The sequence below is a fragment of the Periplaneta americana genome, chromosome 2, assembly GCF_040183065.1.
Source record: "Periplaneta americana isolate PAMFEO1 chromosome 2, P.americana_PAMFEO1_priV1, whole genome shotgun sequence".
NCBI classification, from domain to species: Eukaryota; Metazoa; Arthropoda; class Insecta; order Blattodea; family Blattidae; genus Periplaneta; species Periplaneta americana.
The window spans coordinates 28463714-28485364 of record NC_091118.1 but is presented as its reverse complement, the minus strand read 5'-3'; the positions used below and the strand labels follow the sequence as shown (position 1 = coordinate 28485364).

Here is a 21651-nt window from a genome sequence, read left to right as displayed (position 1 = left end):
TAATAAAAGAAGAACCTTTTCGAACTTTATAGGTACAACAACTTTCTGGACTAATCGTTTCGAAAGAATTTACATAGCACAGAACGAAATGGGGAAGTGAGGTTATAATATTTATTACTGTTTTGCAATCGGTTAGTAAATTAAGCTGTAATAAATATATGTAGTAGATCATTAGTTATTATATTCGCTACGATCTATTAGCCTTTTTGCATTGTCTGTAACCTACCATACCCAAGTAAACATAACCTGATGCTGTAAAAATATAATCAAAATTGGTTCAAAAATAAGAATTATGGTTATTTATAATCAAATAAATGAGTAATGAATATAAATTTTTCTCATTAATTATTTAAATTACAAGATTACAACTTGACTGGAGGTGTTTAATTAGTTTATCATTTATGGAGATTTAAACTCAGATTTACACGTCACGGTTGATTGCCATACAACATAGGTACCTTGACCGTCTTGAAGTTCTAAACTGTACGATGTACCTAGTGCATGTCATGTCTTTTAATTCTGGAGGCTTAGTAGCATATGTCAACACTTTCGTTCGTATGTATTCAATTGTGCATTAGTGGGATTATAGGCTATATTACTGAAATTTTGAAATTTGAATAGCCGAGTGAAAATTATTTTTGTCTGAATAGACCAAGATCCACTTCACACTACCTGACAAAAATTTAATTTTGATGTGATTAAATTCCACTAATTTAAGGAGATGTTATTCATCATGTTTGTTTCAGTAATAATATCAATGAAATAATAATAATAATAATAATAATAATAATAATAATAATAATAATAATAATAATAATAATAATAATAATAATAATAGAACATTTAAAACACCGATGATGAAAATAGGAAACAATAAAATGTTAATAATGACCCTCTTCTCTTGACAAAATTCTGTGTATGCCACTGAATGTAAATGACATCAATATTGTTTATAATCTGTCTTAATGAACCGATTAACATTTCACAATTTACATGTGATGCTGATGATTTAGCTAGTTGGCGATGTATGCAATGGAGTGAGAAAGGAACTGGCCACCCTGCCCCATTATCTCCTGCCTAGTTGCCTCATAAGTGGTGCTTTCTTGGTATCACTTGTGAGGTTCAGACCTGCCTTCGGACAGTTGACTAAACAATAGCTGATGATAAGAATACTGATGACTAGGAACACACGATTTTTGCGAATGTTTTTTTTTTTATCGTATTTCACGAATTTCTGGTAATTGAGATAAGAGAGTTACAATTGTTACAGGTATGAACGAGACTCGTTCTGTAGACAGAAAAAGTCTCGTTCATACCTATAACAATTTTAACTCCCTGACTCGGCAGAAATTCGTGAAAAAAAAAAATCATTCGCGAAAATCGGGTGTCCTTACTAACGACTATGCATATTATGTTTTGTATATACAAGTAAGTAGCCTACAATTATTTTCAATGTGCAACATTGAATTATTGATACCAGTGTATCATTATGTAACGTACAGTACAGTGTAGGTAGATGATGGTTAAAGTATTGATAACACCCAACATCGTTTTGATTTTTAATTTAAAATATAAAATGCGAACACTAATTCTGATAATATTTATTGGTTTTTGTGCTCTCTACTTGTTTGAAAAGTTGGCGTAAGTTTGTAAAAATTACGTAAGTAAAAAGTATGTTTAATGATTGTTTTACATACTTTGTGGACTTTCATTCTAAATTAATTAGTAGTACATTTTAGCCAACAGTGCTATGTATCGTATATTACAAATACAGAGAAATAATGAAACATCGAGCCTTCTCTCTTGTGAATGTCCTTTCGTGAAAACAAAATGAAAACCGAAATCGTTTGCACATTGGCACATTAATAGCTGTCATCACCTTGTTGGAAAGTTATCCCCCCTCTCATAAATTCATATTAACATCCCTGCCAGGGATACTTCTATCCCCCCTCACCTTCTCACAAAATACAATTCTTTTAATTCGAGTATACTTTATAAAGTACAGTATAAAGTAAGCAAAAAAAATATATATATATATATTTTGATGTATTATCCTTACAAGCAAGCTGACAACAATAAATAACTTAGGAATTACACATATCTTCCTGCTCGTGGATATAATTATTATTATGACAAGCATTTCAGTGCGACCAAGCGTTCAGCCGTATCGAATGAGGATAATAATAATTTTATGCTCGACCATGCCGAAATGTAGTAATTATACACCTGGTAGCAGCCCTTTAATGGACCTCATTAAAGTTCAGGTGTTCCACCAATCAGAAAACACCATTGTAGCAATATGAAAGTGCAAGTATCGGATATGCAATCGAAAGACAACTAGCGAAACGTCACGGAGGCTGGAAATCCAATACTGTTACAGAAGGTTATGTTCTGTTACTATAATAATTAGCGTTAATTGTAAATAATATTCTAACAAATTCAATTTGTCATCTCGTTTTTCAATGTCTAAATCAATTTCAAGGTTATATCAAGATTAATATTTATTTTACTCTCTAGATTATATCAAGGTCAATGACATTGTTTCTCGGAAAAAATCAATACTTTCGCGTATGCGCACATCTCACAATTTACGAGATATTGCACAAGGTCAGTTCCGCTCCCCAGTCAGATAAGAATAACATGAATACTTATGAATAATTTCAAGTTAGAAATATAGTCGAGCATAAAAAGTCGCATGAAACTTGCCTATAATGGTAATTAAGACGCTCGTATGAAAATTACTCGCGTCTTAATTACTACCATTATAGGCTCGTTGCATAATGTACTATTCTGTATGGTATTCTCTATCTAGGATTCTATCCCCCCTCCCCCATCAGAAATCTTAATTCGCACCCTAGCCATCACAGTCAAACAATAGGCACTGTAGCAAATCATGACGGTTCCGCGTGTTTTAAATGGCTTTTCAATTTTAATTTATAGCCTACTTAGAGAATGCTATAAAATCTATGCAAAAATCACGAAAATCTGAATGATTAATAACATGAAACATCAACAGCAAAACTATGCTTAATAATAATAATAATAATAATAATAATAATAATAATAATAATAATAATAATCATCATCATCATCCGTGGCGCTACAGCCCTTTAAGGGCCCAGACCGACGAGCCGGCTGCTGGCCTCACTCCCACTTGCCGAAGCAGAGGTGGACGATCTTTCAATTAGAATGGAGGTATCGTGTGGTGAGCATGATGATCCCCCCAGCCGTTATAGCTGGCTTTCGAACCGGATTTCGCTACCTGTCGTAGTTCCCCAAGTGCATCACGATGCTGGGTGGGCACCGATCCCATATACTGGCCCAAATTTCATGAGAAAATGTCTTCCCCCATGAGGACTCGAACCAGGACGCATTATCCGTGTTATAACGCGATCCTATGCAGGATGTCTTAGTTTTTCTTGTTTTAAGTTCTTATAAAATGTAATACTGTAGTGCTGATTGTAGCAAATCTGTAATTTGAATAAAATTGAAAGTGCAAGATTTTGATAGTTACTACATTTTCATAGAATATTCAAATCGATTTGAATACGCTTACCATACTGAAACTTCCATGAAAACGGAGGATTCAGAACGATCTGAGTCTCAAGGTCGATACACCTAAGAACTGGGATCGAATCGTATTCAATACGGATTGAGTAGCATGAAAACGGGTATCATATTCAAAACGATTTCAATACGCTAAGCGCATGAACGGTCGTCATTTGTTTGATGTTTATTCTGTTTTACTCGTACCAAGAGGGAGCCCAATTTTGTATGCTGAAAAGTCTTGTCATAATTATAATATTTTGTAATTACCTTGTTCTCCGTGTATCCCCCTTATTTTTTTTCACTTTTCTCCCTCTTCCTTTCTTTCTTCACTTTCCCCCTCTTCTTTCTTTCTTTCTTTCTTTCTTTCTTTCTTCACTTTTCCCCATTTCTTCCTTTCTTCAATTTCCCCTCTTTCTTTCTTCACTTTTTATTTTTATTTTAGTAGGTTATTTTACGACGCTTTATCAACATCTTAGGTTATTTAGCGTCTGAATGAGATGGTGGTAATGCCGGTGAAATGAGTCCGGGGTCCAACACCGAAAGTTATTCAGTATTTGCTCATATTGGGTTGAGGAAAAATCCCGGAATAAAACCTCAACCAGGTAACTTGCCCCGACCGGGAATCGAACCCGAGCCACCTGGTTTCGCGGCCAGACGCGCTAACCGTTACTCCACTTTTCCGGCTCTTCATCTCTTCACTTTCTCCTCTTCCTTCCTTTCTTTTTTCATTTCCCCGCTCTTTCTTTCGTCACTTCTTCCGCTCTTAATTTCTTCACTTTTCCTCTGCCTTTCTTGACCTTTTACCCCTATTCCTTCCATTTTTACCTTTCCCCTCTTCCTTTCTTTCTTCACTTTAACCCCTTTCCTTGTTTTGTACTTTTTTCCTCCTCATTTCATATTGGTATTACCGGTACCTCGTTCTTTCTCTTTCTTCCCTTCCTTCTTTCCTGTTTCTTTATTTCACCTTCCTTTTCAGTAGTTCATGTTTTCTTACTTTCTCCTTCCTTTTTCTGTTCACTAATAACAACAATAATAATAATAATAATAATAATAATAATAATAATAATAATAATAATAATAATAATGAGCCTACTTACTTATGGCTTTTAAGGAACCCGGAGGTTCATTGCCGTCCTCACATAACCCCGTCATCGGTCCCTATCCTGAACAAGATTAATCCAGTTCTTAGCATCAAATATATTTTAATATTATCCTACCATCTACGTCTCGAACTCCCAACTAACACTCTATATCAGGGATGACAAAGCGCCTGCACTGCATGCTCTCAAGAATCCTCACAACATTTCCTTAAGAGCGATGACTATACTTTATCTTGCTAGAAAGTGAACCTTGTTGGATTTATATTGCTTGTAGTATGAGCACGTAATACAGGCGCTTTGACATCCCTGCTCTATGCATTTCTGTATTCACCCGTATGTGCTACATGGCCTGTCCATCTCAAATGTCTGGATTTAATGTTCCTAATTATGTCAAGTGTAGAATACAATGCGTACGTACAGTTTGCGTTGTGTAACTATCTCCGTTTTTCTTCAACTTCATTCCTCTTATCCCCAAATATTTTCCTAAGCACCTTATTCTCAGACACTCTTAACCTCTGTTTTTCTAAGTGCGAGTCCAAGTTTTACAGCCATACAGAACAACCGGTAATATAACTGTTTTATAAATTCTTTCAGATTTTTTGAGAGCAGACTGGATGACGAAAGCTTTTCACCCGAATAATAGCAGGATTTCCCATATTTTTCTGCGTTTAATTTCCTCTCGAGTGTCATTTATATTTGTTACTGTAATAATAGTAATAATAATAATAATAATAATAATAATAATAATAATAATAATAATGCTTGCTATTACACACAAGTACTTTATTTAATCTTGTACGGTACAATCAGTTATCCAAGGTTTTGCACAAGGCTGACAGTTATATCTACTTAATAAGTTATTGTTTTTTACCGGTTGTCAGGAACTTCCTGGTGATACTGTATCTGGTCCTGATAACAGAGTTATGCATCTCCTTTTATGCAGTAACGTCTGTTTCAAACATTTTACAATGGTTCATATTGGAATTGGAATTTACGGGCGGCGGGCACTACGGCCCAGCACTGCGACCTGTTACGATCTATTACGCTGACTCTCAAACTAGACGCATTCCTAAAGCCACACCGGCTGACTACACTAAGGTTCGCTGCGTATCCGTGTTTCGAACAGGCAACCCCTTGTCCCTAGGCCAGCCCCCTCCGTGCGTCGCCAGCAGACGATCGGGGAATGCTATGAAATGATGTCGAAATGGAGGAATGGTGCCGGAGTGATGTAGATGCAAAATATCGGGGAAAATGTAAAAACTCCGACTGCGATCTTGTCCGCCACAAGAGTTATTATGGATTTCTACAATGAAAAATTCCAGACCTGACCGGGACTCGAACCCAGGCCGCCTGCATGACAGGTAGGAGGTCTGACCACTCAGCAACCGCAGGGAATGGTTCGTATTACATGAGGGATTACATCTGCAGAGGATATGGCTATGGGGTATGGAGGACATCTGTTTGTCATGCAATAGTTTATTCAATAAATAATAATAATAATACTTACTTACTGGCTTTTAAGTAACCCGGAGGTTCATTGCCGCTCCCACATAAGCCCGCCATTGGTTCCTATCCTGAGCAAGATTAATCCATTCTCCATCATCATATCCCACCTCCCTCAAATCCATTTTAATATTATCTTCCCATCTACGTCTCGGTCTCCCTAAAGGTATTTTTCCCTCCGGCCTCCCAACTAACACTCTATATGCATTTCTGCATTCGCCCATACGTGCTACATGCCCTGCCCATCTCAAACGTCTGGATTTAATGTTCCTAATTATGTCAGGTGAAGAATACAATGCGTGCAGTTCTGTGTTGTGTAACTTTCTCCATTCTCCTGTAACTTCATCCCGCTTAGCCCCAAATATTTTCCTAAGCACCTTATTCTCAAACACCCTTAACAAATAATAATAATAATAATAATAATAATAATAATAATAATAATAATAATAATAATAATAATAATAATAATAGCGGCCTGGGTAGCGTAGTCGGTATAGCGCTGGCCTTCTGTGCTCGAGTTTGCGGGTTTGATCCCGGCCCAGGTCGATGGCATTTAAGTGTGGTTAAATGCGACAGGCTCATGTCAGTAGATTTACTGGCATGTAAAAGAACTCCTGCGGGACAAAATTCCGGCACACCAGTGACGCTGATATAACCTCTGCAGTTGCGAGCGTCGTTAACTAAACCATAATTTTTATAATAATAATAATAATAATAATAATAATAATAATAATAATAAATATATATATAAAAATATTACAGCAGTAAAATCACCGTACTTCACCATTCTTTTGTTTGGAAATCATATTTTCATGATACTCAGAATGTTGTTTTTCTCATTTTACTAATTGCGGATACTTGACTCTTCGTAGACCAATTTACCGGCACAGTCGTTATTCGGGATGCCTCCTTAGGAAGCTGGTCTACGCTAACCCGCCATGCAGTGAGTGATGATGATGATGATGATGATGATGATGAACATGAAGGAGGAGATTTGTTGGAATGCCACAAGGAAACCGGAGCTTTCGGAGAAAATCCCTGTGTTACCTGAATCACGGGCGTATCCAACACAGTGAGGGATAGCTACGTCGAGGATCGAACCCGGGTTCACAGGATCATGAGTCCAGCGCTGTAGCCACTGGACCGCCGTGGCGACCTGACATACTTAGAAAGTAAAGATCTATAATTTGCGAAAATTTTAACAAGTTCGCCCCCCTCCCCCGCAGCAATGAGATTATGACGTGTTTACTACATTTTCCTCCTCTATGCGAAAAAAAAAATATATATATCGATGCCAGAATAGGCCTCCATAGAAATAGAATGATTACATTTGAATGTCTGAGTTTTCAATTGTTTTTGGTTTAATGAATGTGTGTGTATTCTTTAAAATATTTGGGACTAAGAGGGATGAAGTTACAGGAGAATGGAGAAAGTTACACAACACAGAACTGCACGCATTATACTCTTCACCTGACCTAATTAGGAACATTAAATCCAGACGTTTGAGATGGGCAGGGCATGTAGCACGTATGGGCGAATCCAGAAATGCATATAGAGTGTTAGTTGGGAGGCCGGAGAGAAAAAGACCTTTAGGGAGGCCGAGACGTAGATGGGAGGATAATATTAAAATGGATTTGAGGGAGGTGGGATATGATGATAGAGACTAGATTAATCTTGCTCAGGATAGGGACCAATGGCGGGCTTATGTGAGGGCGGCAATGAACCTCCGGGTTCCTTAAAAGCCAGTAAGTAAGTAAGTGTGTATTCGTTATGAAAACGAAAGTGTGTTTATGCTAAAGCCTCTAAAATGTCTAGGAAAAGTGATGAATTTCTCAGTTGGAATAGGGATTTCAAAATAATGATTATGATGATGATGATGACTCAATATCATTTTTCAAGTATCACCACAGTCTAGTATATACAGTACGAAGCTCAATACGTAGTAAATATGCATCCATAGATAGTTGCTAACCACTAGGATCGCTAATATCGCCTCATTACAGACAATGCGAAATAGTACCTGCACAGTCTATTGTTCCTAGAACCCTCACAACTCAAGCTTCGTAACTGTATATACTAGACTGTGGCATCACTTCATCTTTGAATTACCTCCGTAATTGGAAAATAACTTTGTCTCTGAAAATACCTACTTTATAGTTGAAAAGAGGCGTTAAATAAATAATTACAATACCATCTTGTCGTCTTTGGCTATTCCCTGTAATTTAAAAGGAACGTTAATGAAGAATTACAGTTACAATAAAATTATCATCTCATCGTTCTTGAGTATCCTCTGTAGTTGAAAAAGCAGGTTAAATAATCACAATTATCGTCCCGCTTGTATTCAGAATGTTAACGGACTCATGTCGCTATAAACGTGTATAGCGGAAACTCTCCGTTATATTGCTTCGTAAGACAACTTCACTTTCTAAATCACGATGACAAAACAAATATTTGCGATGTTCATCTGACGCGACCCCAAAATTATAGTACTATTTATGTAGATTCTCCACCATAATTCTAGAAGTGCAATGGCATCTACACGGTTCAACTTTTCTTTCAACTTTACGCATGCAAGAGTGAACGAAACTTATTCAGTTGTGCATGCCTTTTTCCATTAAGATTGAGAACGCATGCAGCAATTGAAAGTTACCAATCACCGGTGGGTATTTTGTGCGTTATTTCTTTCAACAGTAGCATGTAGCAAGCAACTAATTGTTATAGGTGGCCGTGAATATATTGAAAACTGTTTCGTTTGGTGATGTTGGACTTTTTAAGCTGAAAATGGTGGCAAGTACGATTAGCTACGACTTATGTTGCATTGTGTTAAATAAAACCTTCAGAAAGGTAAACTACATTTCGCGTGTACTTCTAACAAGTATTTTATGTTAGAGGTAAACAAAAGGAATCGAAGGTAGTCTTTCAAAGTATTGTCGTGTAGTAGTGTTTTTCAGTTTTGTTAAATGTTTTTTTATATAAAAATTAAGCGTTCGAAAATAAATTGAAGCGTTGGGCCGAATAATGGTCTATGTTACAATTTTTTAAAATCGAGTTTTTGATGGAATAATGCTCTGTATAGCCTTACACAGCTGTCACAAAAATTATTTTTCAATATCTGTATCAGAGGCGCTTCTACATGAGTTACACCATGGATTTCTTGGTTGGAACAACTGTCTATGTCACTAGTCACTTCTAGCGTATCCAGTTGTTTACATCGTATCGGGAGTTATTGCACTGGAGTTTGTTCTCTTTACGAATACTGGGTACTTGAACTGTGTATCAGGTTTCGGTTGATCTATTACGTAAAATGGACGACTGCAAGACAGTGACGATTTTTACGGTAGATATTGACCGGCTAAATAAATTAGAAAAAAAAAAGATCCAGACAAATTAATATTAATAAGTGGAAAGATGTGTCACGAAAGTCGCTGAGGGATAGTGGTTTTGAGTATAGAACAAGGAAGACGAAGTCGAAAGTTAGTGCGAAAGATCCCCCAAGTAATGTAAATTCCTGTCTGTTATTTTTAAAGTATTTTATTAGTTGTATTTTAATTTACACTTTACCTAGTGTTAGTTGGTCTATGTTATGTTTTGCCACTGTAGTTTATCTTAGAATTTTATCACGGTATTTCGTTTCAGAAACAGATTTGTGGAAATTCTTGTAAAGAGATGTACTCATAACTTGCTCTTGATACCAGAAAGAAGCTGTTTAAAATGTATTACTCTCTTACAGTCAGCATTTAAAAACTATGATTGTTATTGTCTTCAGTATTAATACAAATTATATTGAACAGATAAGCCATCTGTTGAGATGGATACAGAATATTCGGTACAGGAGTTCAAATTCCATCCCCCAACAATTTCTTAATTGTAATATTTAATTTCCTTTATTAGTTTGTTATTGTTACAACTTTCATTAATTTAATGGTGTCCCTACATCTCAATACTGCAGTTATTTTGTAATAATAATGTTATTACAGTAAAACTTGGTTATAACGACATCCAAGGGACCTTAAACATTATGTTGTTATAAACGAGTGTCGTAGTAACCGAGATTTACATTATCAATCTAGTGAGGTGGAAAATGAAAAATAACAAACTTAATTAGACTTATTTTAGATTTATGTATTGATTTTTAAGCCTACAATGAACAAAAATAAAATACACGTAGGCCTAGAATTATAAATACAGTATTCTGTATTAAAACAGTTTGTTCAGTACTCGCCAAACTACTTTACTTAGAAGTGAAGTAATCAGTCATTTTACTCTGTTGTCTTCTACTTGCCCAATACACACTTTCTAGGGCTAAATTACGTTCTATGTTCATAATTTCAGTTGCAATTTCACTGCGCCCTTCGAAACTGGTCTAATACCGCATGAATTCGGGCAGGTTACAATGGGGTGGGGAATCCGCCTGCATTCCAGAGGTCCATGACAGAAGGAGACTGTAAAGAATTTGTCAGGGTCGGATTTCTACAAAATATTTCTTAAAATACTTTGGTTCTTAGAAAATAGTATTCCAAACTGAGGTTGAAAAAGACGTTATATGCGAGGTAGATGCATATGCGTTTGTCGTATTAAGCAAGGTAGGAAAGCATATGTCTTATGGGGAATTAGTTGGGACCACAGAATATTTGACGTTATAGGTGAGGTGTCGCACAAAACGAGGTCGCTATAACCAAGTTCTACTGTATTTGATCAATATTGTATGTTTATTCATAATATGGCATTGAGTGTAACTTTAATAAATTACATGGTGTTAATTCATATTAATACTATAGCATTTAAAAATAAATGCCATAGGGTAAATTAGGGTCTGTTGGACAGTCGGGCATGTTGGACACTTTGTACTTTAGCGTGTTACCTCGCCACTTGTGGGCACCACATTCTGCTAGAAGTCCATGACGGAAGTAGCCACGAGTGGGGCTACTTCCGTATGGACTTCTAGCAGAATGTAGTGCCCACAAGTGGCGAGATAACACGCTAAAGTACAAAGTGTCCAACATGCCCGACTGTCCAACAGGCCCTAATTTATCCTAATCATTTTGTTCATAATTTAACTTTTTTTTATTGATTTTGTATATTTCATAATATTCTGATTGTATAAAACTGTTTATTCTCTGTATTCCCCAGTAGCATTTCTGTGCAGTTAAAAATGTTACAAACATCTATGATGTGTAATGCGACTTTCAATAACATACAGTCGTATACTTCGCTTAGTGTACAAAACATATTGATAGAATAACGGTCTATGTTGCCCGTCCGATAGTAAATTTATGAGCGGAATTACGATGTAACATTTTTGTTCCTCCTGCACAGTTAGCAGATTGTAACATAGACCGTTATTCGGCCCAACGCTTCAATTATGTAAAATGAGAATCTGATGAAAAAAATTTGGGTTTCTATTAAAAAACTCAAGTTGGCCTCATTAAATGAAAAATAACTAATGTCATTATTTTTCTTCTTCAAAAGAGAAACGTTTATTCGAAATTTATTCTCGCAAACTGGTTGTTTTCAAGATAAGCAGCTGAAAAGTTAAAATAATATATTTGTACTGTATTCAATCACTTCGCCCCAGTTATGTTACTATGTCAACCTTCGTTGTTTATATCTGCAATGCTTGAGAAAAGTGGCATAAGTCAGTTTCCATAAACATTTTTTATTAATTTATTGACAACTTACGGAACATCTGCTCGCTTGGGAAAAAATACATAAGTATTTCTCCCATTACAATAATTCATACAGAAGAAAATCAAATCGACATAAACCAGTGTGAAGACAGTCTTTTTCCTTCTCCTGTAAAATTAACATTTTTGACTTGTGCCACTTTTCCCGAGCACTACAGATATGTAACTGGAATATCTTATCTAATGCACGTCCTCCGCGAACTTGGGCGCCAGTTTCTGTATTACGTTAGTACAGTAAAAAATCGATTAGTCTGAAATAAATATTACTTATGTAAGCTCTCTTTAAACCACAGGGAATATAAAGGAAAGCGGGCTATGAGCGCATACAAAAATTATGGCGAAACATGTACTAACACTATTGACAATATCTACCACAGTATTAATGATAGTCGTACATAAATTTTATCACTGAATCTCGAAAGAAGCTGAATTGAATGACATACAGTTCACTTAATATAGGCTATTCATCTGTCCTAAATATTTTGCTTAATTGTTGCAACAAATCGAAAGTACACTGAAACATAAGATCACATAGGTACAAATTCCTGATAAACTAATGATCTCATTGGTCCTAAATTTTTATTAGACCTTACATATACAGGGTGATTCACGAGGATTTACCGTCACTTACGGAGCTATTTCCGAAAACATTCTAAGCGAAAAAATCATGTAAACATTTGTCCTAATCTCAATATTTTCAAAGTTAAACTAATTTGAAGTTGTTTGTAAAATACCTTTTTTTCTTTACTTTTAATGCTAATAGTAATATGCGTTACAAGAGCGGTATGTTGACGTTTTCATGTTCGAGGAAAAGATTGAAAAAGCGAAACGTAGTTCAGATTTTTTAATTTCCGAGAACATAAAAACAAACATACCGCTCGTGTATCGTACATTATTTTGTGCGAAGATCGTTTATTACATACCTGAAAGAGGAATTTCTAATTAGTTGCAATGAAATCTCCATTTTGGTTTCTGTTCAATGACGGCAATTTTGGAAAACAAATATATCTATCTTCAACATTGTTCCTATAAAATGTTTTCTGTGTTTACTATACTGCAGCAGGCCGTGATATACGTCTGTCTTTTTTTTTTCCCCAGTCTATGATGAGTCTGGAATCTTGTTGATTTTTTCACTGCTTCCGTAATGTTACTTGCATTACAAATGCAGTAACTTTTGTGGTGTTGTAGAGTTTACTTAATTTTTGCAAATATTTAAAAACAATAATTAACAGTGCAATTTAGGTGAAATTGCAGTGGTAAGTTTCCAATTTATAATTATTACTATATTGAACGTCTTTAAAAATAATATGTTAAAAGCATATAGCAGTAAAATGAATATGACGCTTAAGCGGTAAGAATAGGGAAATTGTTATGTATGTTGCGTTGGGAATACTGAATGTGGTATTTCACACTTACCGCGTATTGGTTCTGTGCGGAAAGCAAGCAAATACGCACGATCTCGCACAAAAGAATATTACAAAATAGAGAATGAAGTATTCAGAAGTATCATTTCTTTAATGGGCTAGTGTTCTGAAGCTAAATATGTGTTGTCATTTGCTTTGTACAGATTTTGTTTTTCAATTTTTAACTAAAAATGATCTCATTCTTATGCATTTAGCACAAAAATTGTTACAATTCATACGACTTTAAGAACTTGATTCATTACAGTTTAATTATGCATCCTACTGTACAGTCGTGAAGAATTTACAAGAGTGGCGTGATTTGTAACAATTGTTGTGATAGAAAATGTAATTTTTTAGTTAAAAAAATCTCTACGAAGCAATTATGGAATTCACAACACATTTTTAGCTTCAGAATACTAGCTAATTAAAGAAATGATACTCCTGAATAGTTCATTCTTTATCTGTAATATTATTTTACCCTTAAAACTCAAGAATAATGGTATTTTACAAAGAATTTCAAATAAGTATAACTCTGAAAATATTGAGGCTAGAGCAACTGTTTATATGACATTTTTTGCTCAGAATGTCTTCGGAAATAAGATCCGTAAGGTACTGTAAATCCTCGTGAATCACTCTGTACATACAGCTACAGGGACATCATTTTATTTTTACTTCAATTTTTATTGTACTTGAGTTTTTGAATGTACTTCACTCTCAACCCTTCTACTAATGAAGTTCCAACTATCCTCCACACAGAATCAAGGCCACATATAGTAAACAGCACTGAGTTAGTGAGTATAGTACGTTCCAGAAATATGTTCGCGTTTTCCAGTGACGAAAAAGCTTTCAATATTGAATCATATTTTCGCACAGGTAGGGCCTACTGTCCGTTTGCCTATGTCGCATCCCGATTTCCCCCACCTGCTTCTGCTTGCCCCTCTGTAAAAGCTGGGCTGTCTTAGCTATTTTCTGAAAACATTAATTTCTGTTAGGAATTGGATGTTTACGTAATGTTATACAACTGTTTAAAATAACTTAAATAAAAGGGTCTCGTTAAGTAATTAACTGTTACGTGATTTCCCCTCTTTCCACGATCCTGCGACATAACCACTTGGACGGACAATAGATAGCATGTCTGAGTAATTTTATCTGTGCGGGTCGGGTAGAAGTGAAGATTGAATTTACAGTACGTAAGGTAATCTTTTATAGAGTAGGTACAGAATTATTTCAACATGAGTTACTAGTACGAAGGACGAAACTGGCAATTGGAATTAGATGCAATAGTCTATAGTGCGATAATATGCACAAAAGAACCGAAGCCTGTATCGAAATGAACGGCCACCATTTTCAAAAATGTGTTTAAATATTCATATGATTATTTTTCAATTTAACTTCTTTCTCTAAATTGTACGCTAATGTGCTGTAGACATAATATACACTGCATAATGAATACGTTCGCATGGATAACTCAGTTCGTGAGTAAAAACACTTATTGTTAATACTGTACTGTATTTTGATTAAACAAAAACCTAATGAAAATTATCGAACTCAAAATCGCGATATTTCCTAGTTTACGTAAATGGATGAACTACTTTTCTTCCCTCCTATACCTAGTAAAGTGATTTGTGTTTTACGCCAGCGGTGGCGAAAATGCTATCTTGCGCCGAGCCACTGTGTAAGCTGCAACGTGCATAGCACCTATGGAGGGAGGCGGACACCCGAAGGGGAACTGAAGCAACTGTCTGACATTAACGGTTTTTCATTTTCCTTACGTCAAGCTCTTAAATAAAATTATATAGAGTACAAGATTACAAACTAATGTTTAGTACATGTAACGAAGAAAGAAATGAACAAAAAAACATAGGACACATTATCACAACCTAAAATTAATTGTCTTCAGAATGTCTCTGCGACAGAGTTTCAAAATCAGGAATTATGTCGCTTACTGCCAGTCGTAGTTGATCACGAAGGTATTTGTCTGTCAGTCGTGATCTAAATTTGGTTTTTACTATGTTCATTGTTGAAAATAATTTTTCACAAACCTAAGTTGTAGCGAACATGGCTTCAACAGAGCAAGCGAAAGAACGAAGCTTCAAATATTAATTTTTTGCCAAAGATTTGAAAAGTTCAACATTTGTCAAGTCCTTACATCTATCTTACATTTAACATCACATTGTAAATATGTGAGTTTATATTGAAGATCTAACCGCATTATTCGTACATCTGCTGAAAAATATTCGACGTACAGCGTTGTTGATGATGATGATGATGATGATGATGATGATGATGATGATGATAACAACAACAACAACACTTAACCTTTTAATGTTTCATCAGTAACATGTAGTAACTTATAAAGCCGTTTTATGTTATACTACCGTTTTCCTCGTAATACTTGTGAACAAATCATACATTTAATATTCTCACCATATTGGCAGCAAAAGATTGCATCCTCCCATCCTACTTGAAACTTTCGTTTTTATAGAGGTACATGGTTTCGAAAGAGACATTGCGACGATACGCCACTCGCAGGTCAGAGACAAATATACATGGAACGGAATTTGACTCCAGTGAGTGAGAGGGTGGGGGTTGTAGGTAGGAAGCAAGGGAAATGCACTGCGAGCCACAATGTGCTCGTGAGTCGCATTTTCGCCGCGGCTGTTTTACTCCAATATCATCGAACTCCAGTCGTGGAAGGGGGTAGCAAACTGTGTTTCCGGTTCTCTAAAGGTATAGCCAGGTTAATATTAAAAATATTAGTAAAAATAAAATGATGTCCCTGATAAGAAACTCACATTTTACTTAATGTGAGAAAGATCTGTCGGTATTGTGATATTGAAAAATTTTAAGAGTTTGAAAAAAATAATTGTCACAGCATGTATAATATTATGAAACTAACTTAATTTTCAAGTTAGAAAAATAAAACCTTAGTTTCACTATCACAAGGTAATATGTATGATCGGTAAAAATTTTGCACCAATGACATCGTTAGTTTACCAAGAGTATGTAATGTACCTACGTGATCTTATGCTTAAGTGTATTTTCGATTTGTTACAGCAATTAAATTATTGTAAAGGAAAAGTTAATAATCTAAATTAAGTCAACTGTAAGCCATTCAAATCAGCATTGTTTCAAGATCCAGTGATAAAAATTATGTATGACTATCATAAATCTTGTGGTAGATATTGCCGAAAGTGTTTCTGCATGTTTTTTCATTCATTGGGTATGGATAAAATAAAAACACCGTAAAACATTTACTACTGAACTTTATCTGTTGAAACTTTGTGCATACAACACTGAAAGATGGGAGATTCCTCAGAGCTTAACATGGCCCCCATTGCGCACCCTGCACAACTCATAACGGTGATGCAATTCAGCCCTTGTCCGTTGTAACGTAAGAGGGGTGATTTGTTGAAAAGCTTGAGTAATTTTTACTCTCAGATCATCAATGTTCCTGGGTTTCTGTGAATAGACAATGCCATTAATAAAACCCTACACGAAGAAGTCAGGAGGAGAGTTTGGGGACCAAGCCAAGAGATAGCTGCTTCTCGTACTGGGTTTCGCCTGCGACATCTTGCATTTTTTTTAACACAGAACCTGTTTCTACAAATATTCGATACCACAACATTATGGAATCGTATTTAGCTACATTACGCACACCATACTCACGTCGAAATTCCCTTTGAACTCTTTTAACACTCTCAAATTTAGCATACAAAGAACACATTGTGCCCGCTCTTGATTTGTACAGGGACATCATTTTATTTTTACTTCAATTTTTATTGTACCTCAGTTTTTTAATGTACTTCACTCTCACCCCTTCTACTAATGAAGTTCAATCGGCCTCCACGACCGCATATACAGTCACAGTAGCCTTACGGTTATAGTAAACAGTACGTTCCAAAAATATGTTCGCGTTTTCCAGTGACGAAAGAACTTTCAATATTGCATATTTTCCATTTGCCTACGTCGCATCCCGGTTTTCCCCACCTGCTTCTATTCGCCTCTCTGTAAATGCTAGTGGGTGGGCTGTCTTAGCTCTCTTCTGAGAACATCAATTTCTGTTAGGAATTGGACGTCTACGTAATATTATACAATTGTTTAAAATAAATAAAAGAGCCTCGTTAAGTAATTAACTGTCACGTGATTTCCCCCCTTTCTACGACCCTGCGACGTGACCACTTGGACGGACAGTAGATAGTATGTCTGAGTAATTGTATATTTTCGGATCGGGCAGAAGTGAAGATTGAATTTACAGTTCATAAGGTACTCTTTTATAGAGTAGGTACAGAATTATTTCAACATGAGTTACTAGTTCGAAGGACGAAACTGGTAATTGAAATAAGGTGCAATATTCTATAGTGCGATAATATACACAAAAGAACTGAAGCCTGTATCGAAATGAACGGCCACTATTTTAAAAAATGTGTTGAAATATCCATATTATGATTATTTTTCAATTTAACTTCATTCGCTATATAGTACGCTAATGTGCTGTAGACAGTATAATATATACGTCCGAATGGATAGCTCAATTCGTGAGTAAAAACACTTATTGTCAATACAGTACTGTATTTTGATTAAACAAAAACCTATAATGAAAATTATCAAACTGAAAAACGCGATATTTTCTAGTTTACGTAAATGGATTAACTACTTTTCTTCCCTCCTATACCTAGTAAAGTGATTTATTTATATATTACGCCAGTATCTTCGAACTCCAGTCGTGGAAGGGGGTAGCAAACGGTTTTTCCCTTACTCCAAAGGTATAGCCAGGTTAATATTGGAAATGTTAGTAAAAATAAAATGATGTCCCTATAGTAGCCATAGTACGATTTTCATTTGTCCCATTGTTGATTGTCATAATATATGGAAACTCCCATCTTTTAATCATAATATAACCAGCAAGAAATTTTTCCTACTTAAATTAATATTATCTATACCCAAACGGATCACACTGTAGTTTTTGTATGCGTTCGTAACCTTCTGCCTTTAAGACAGTGAGTCACCGGCATAAGCTATTAAGTAAAGCGGTTGCACGTTTCCCTACTGATCAGAGACTCCATTCGGGTGTGGTTGCGAAGTTCTACTTGGTCTGATTGGGTTTCTTACAAGGTTTTCCCTAACTGAAGGCGACTGTCAAGTCATTTCATGACGAATTCTCAGCCTCATATCACTATCACCAACTTCACCACGCTAAATAACCAACAAGTTGATACAGCGTCGCTGAATAACCTGTTAAAATATATAACGAGTTTGTAATTTGTTATTACACTCTTTCTAACATCTTAAACTGTAGAGATTACTAAGGGTCTTATTCATAGACGAGACTTTGGACCAAAGTTGGCTTTGGAAAGTACAAAGTCACCATTTTCCTATTCACAGTCGACACTTTGAAGAAAGTAAACTTCAATCGTGACTTTACTTCGAAGTCGCCGAAAATCTAGACTTTGACTTTGACTTTCGTTCGTGGACAAAAGGAAAATGGCTGATATTTGGAAAATTGTTGAATTTGCCGAGAATATTGAAGACATCTAGGAGAAAATTAAAGCTGCTCATGTTCCTCAGCGTATTATTATAGATTATAAATTCAAATCAAGATACAGATTTGATAAACAGACAGTATTAAATATCCTCGTCATGTTTCAACTTTCATTGATGAATAATCTGTTCCACTAATAAATAATAAAATTTATTTTATCGCGATTTTACTCTATAGGTAAGGATTAATAGCTTAATATTGATTTTTACTATTGAATTCTATAGAGCAGTGGTTGCCAAACACCACGAAAGTGTGACGTAATAGAAATGCAACCCGCACACCACTATCGCAGGGAGAGGGTGGAGTGGGTATCTCCTCAGGTAATGCAGGGAATAATAGTGCAGAGACAGACTGTGACCAGAAAACAAAAACAATATAATATACTTCTACTTATTAACTACACGCATCTTTTTCGGTGTTAACTTTTATCCTTCTATTCATTATTTTTGTATTATTAATAAAATAAAATATATTTTCTTATTTACCATAAAAAGAACGTGTACTCTACATCAGCAGATATTTGAAATTAGACAAACGTACCAGGCTGGTCACGAAATTGTAAATTATACTACATACTTAAAAAAAAACATCAAAGTATTTTACTCCGATTATGACATAGAAGCCGATACTTTTTAATGTTTATTTATTAATCAAATATTCAAATTACACTACATACGTCGAAAAAAAAGTCGAAGTATTTTACCCCGATTAAGACATAGAAGCCGATAATTTTTATTTTTCGTTTATTAATGAAATATTCAAATTACAGGTAAGGGCGTGGTAGTCTTTATATCAAGAAGAATAATGACAACGTACATTGTTCTTTTATACATCATTTAAAATTTTACAACGAATTAACTAATATTTTTGCCATCCGCACAAAAGAAGTACTTTTACTCCCATGCTCCTTAAAATTAAGTTTCTACATATTATCTGTTTTCTGTTTTGGAAAAGTCATCGAAACATAGTATCCTACACACTTGTAACGTTACATATGTACGTCCGCTGCTGTTAAATGTCTTGTCTTATATCGAAGTGAAGACTGTAAACAGAGGGTGGGGGGTATGATGCCATGGTTACGCTTGAGTGGAGGCAGGGGCATGTGTCGCGACACAGCTTTTGGCGATCACTGCTATAGAGGATAGGTTATACAGTTGGAAATGCAGTCGTCATAATAATGTTCTCTGCATATTGATTTCAGATAATTTTTAAGTAATTTCTGTAGACATGCAGGGAGTAAATCTGCCAACTGTCAGCAGGATAATATGTCTCTTTCATAGTCTGTCATTGGTGGAATCTTATCTTCCATATCTTCACAACAAAATTATTTTACAATGAAATAATTTCATGGCTTAATGTGAAACAAACGTAACTACAATAGATGTTTTATTCACAACAAAATTCTTAACAGGCAATACTATTTCAGATAAACTATACCATCATGTTTTGTAGTTATGAATTGTGTTATATACAAGACTGTTCGAACTGAATTACGATTTTTTGTGGCCAGGTAGAAGAACAAATTATTATTGATTGGTGTAAAGACCTAAAAATGTCAATTTTTGTACTTACGTTAGTTTCACAATAAGCCCTCGAATAATATTATTAGGCCTATTCTTATGTAAATCTGCAAGAACTATTAACAATTGCTTAACATGTACCGATGTTCAATTGTTTCATTGATTTGTGACTCAAAAGATGGCTTTGATTGTTGCAATACCTACTCTATTTCAACTATCTATTAATTTAATTCGTTTAGAAGGCAGTGATTTTGATTGCCAAAATTAGAACAAGATCGTCAAATCTCGACTTACCAAAGCCAAAGTCAAAGTCTCAGAAGTATTGTCTATGAATAGGACTTTTAACAAAGTTAAACTTTACTACGAAAGTCGACTTTGGGAAGTCTTCCTCCAAAGTCTCGTTTATGAATACGGCCCTAAGATACAAGGAGAATACATTTAATATTATCATCGTATTTACTTTTTCCTATTTTTTATGTAAAAAGTATAGAGTGGTCTCATATGCTCATATGTAAAAAATCAGTAAGGAATAGTAATGTATGTAACTAGTGTATAATGTTGGTAATTATGACACGACGCGAGTGCGCTAATTTTCACTAGTGTTTATAATAATAATAATAATAATAATAATAATAATAATAATAATAGTTTTATTTTCGCTGGCAGAGGTAAGGCCATAAGGCCTTCTCTTCCACTCAACCAGCCTTAATCAATACAATACATATTTATACTAACAATATTTACACTACACTTAAAAGGTTCTCCAGCAATATTCTTCAGTTTTAACGACTAGTAGACTACATATTTATTTAAATTTAGATAAACCTATAAGGTAAAGTAGTAACTTAATTTATGAGCTAATTTAATTCAATCAATTATAATTAATTTAATATTTGAGATAGCTAGTAAAATGATGAAAATTAATTTTATATAAGTTTACTAGAACTATGTTACAGGGAGAAAAAGATATATAAATCTAAAATATATTTCTATAATGAGAATATTAATGTAATTGCCATTAGAGGTTTTGTAAATCTATTTAGAGAAATTAATGATAATAATAGGAATGGACAGATGTTAGTTTCATTATAATATGTAATAAATATTAATCAGCAATTAATTTGTTAAGTACCGGTAAGAATTTATGTAATTTTGACCTAAATGAAGTTATTGTCCAACAACCCCTTACATCACTCGGTAGCGAGTTCCAATTTCTAGCAACTGAAACTGTATAAGATGAAGAATATAAAGATGTCTTGTGGTAGGGTATAATGAGTAAATTGTTCTGATGAGATCTTGTACTTAGCTGATGATATGCGGATAAATTTTGAAAACGAGAAGCCAAATGTA

The 21651-nt window shown here is 34.9% G+C and overlaps 1 protein-coding gene across 1 annotated transcript in view; it reads left to right on the top strand.

The window, feature by feature from the left end:
- Positions 1-21651, top strand: part of LOC138691309 (ubiquitin-conjugating enzyme E2 W) — an 83454-nt gene that overhangs the window by 194 nt on the left and 61609 nt on the right. The gene's annotated exons all lie outside the window — the stretch shown is intronic.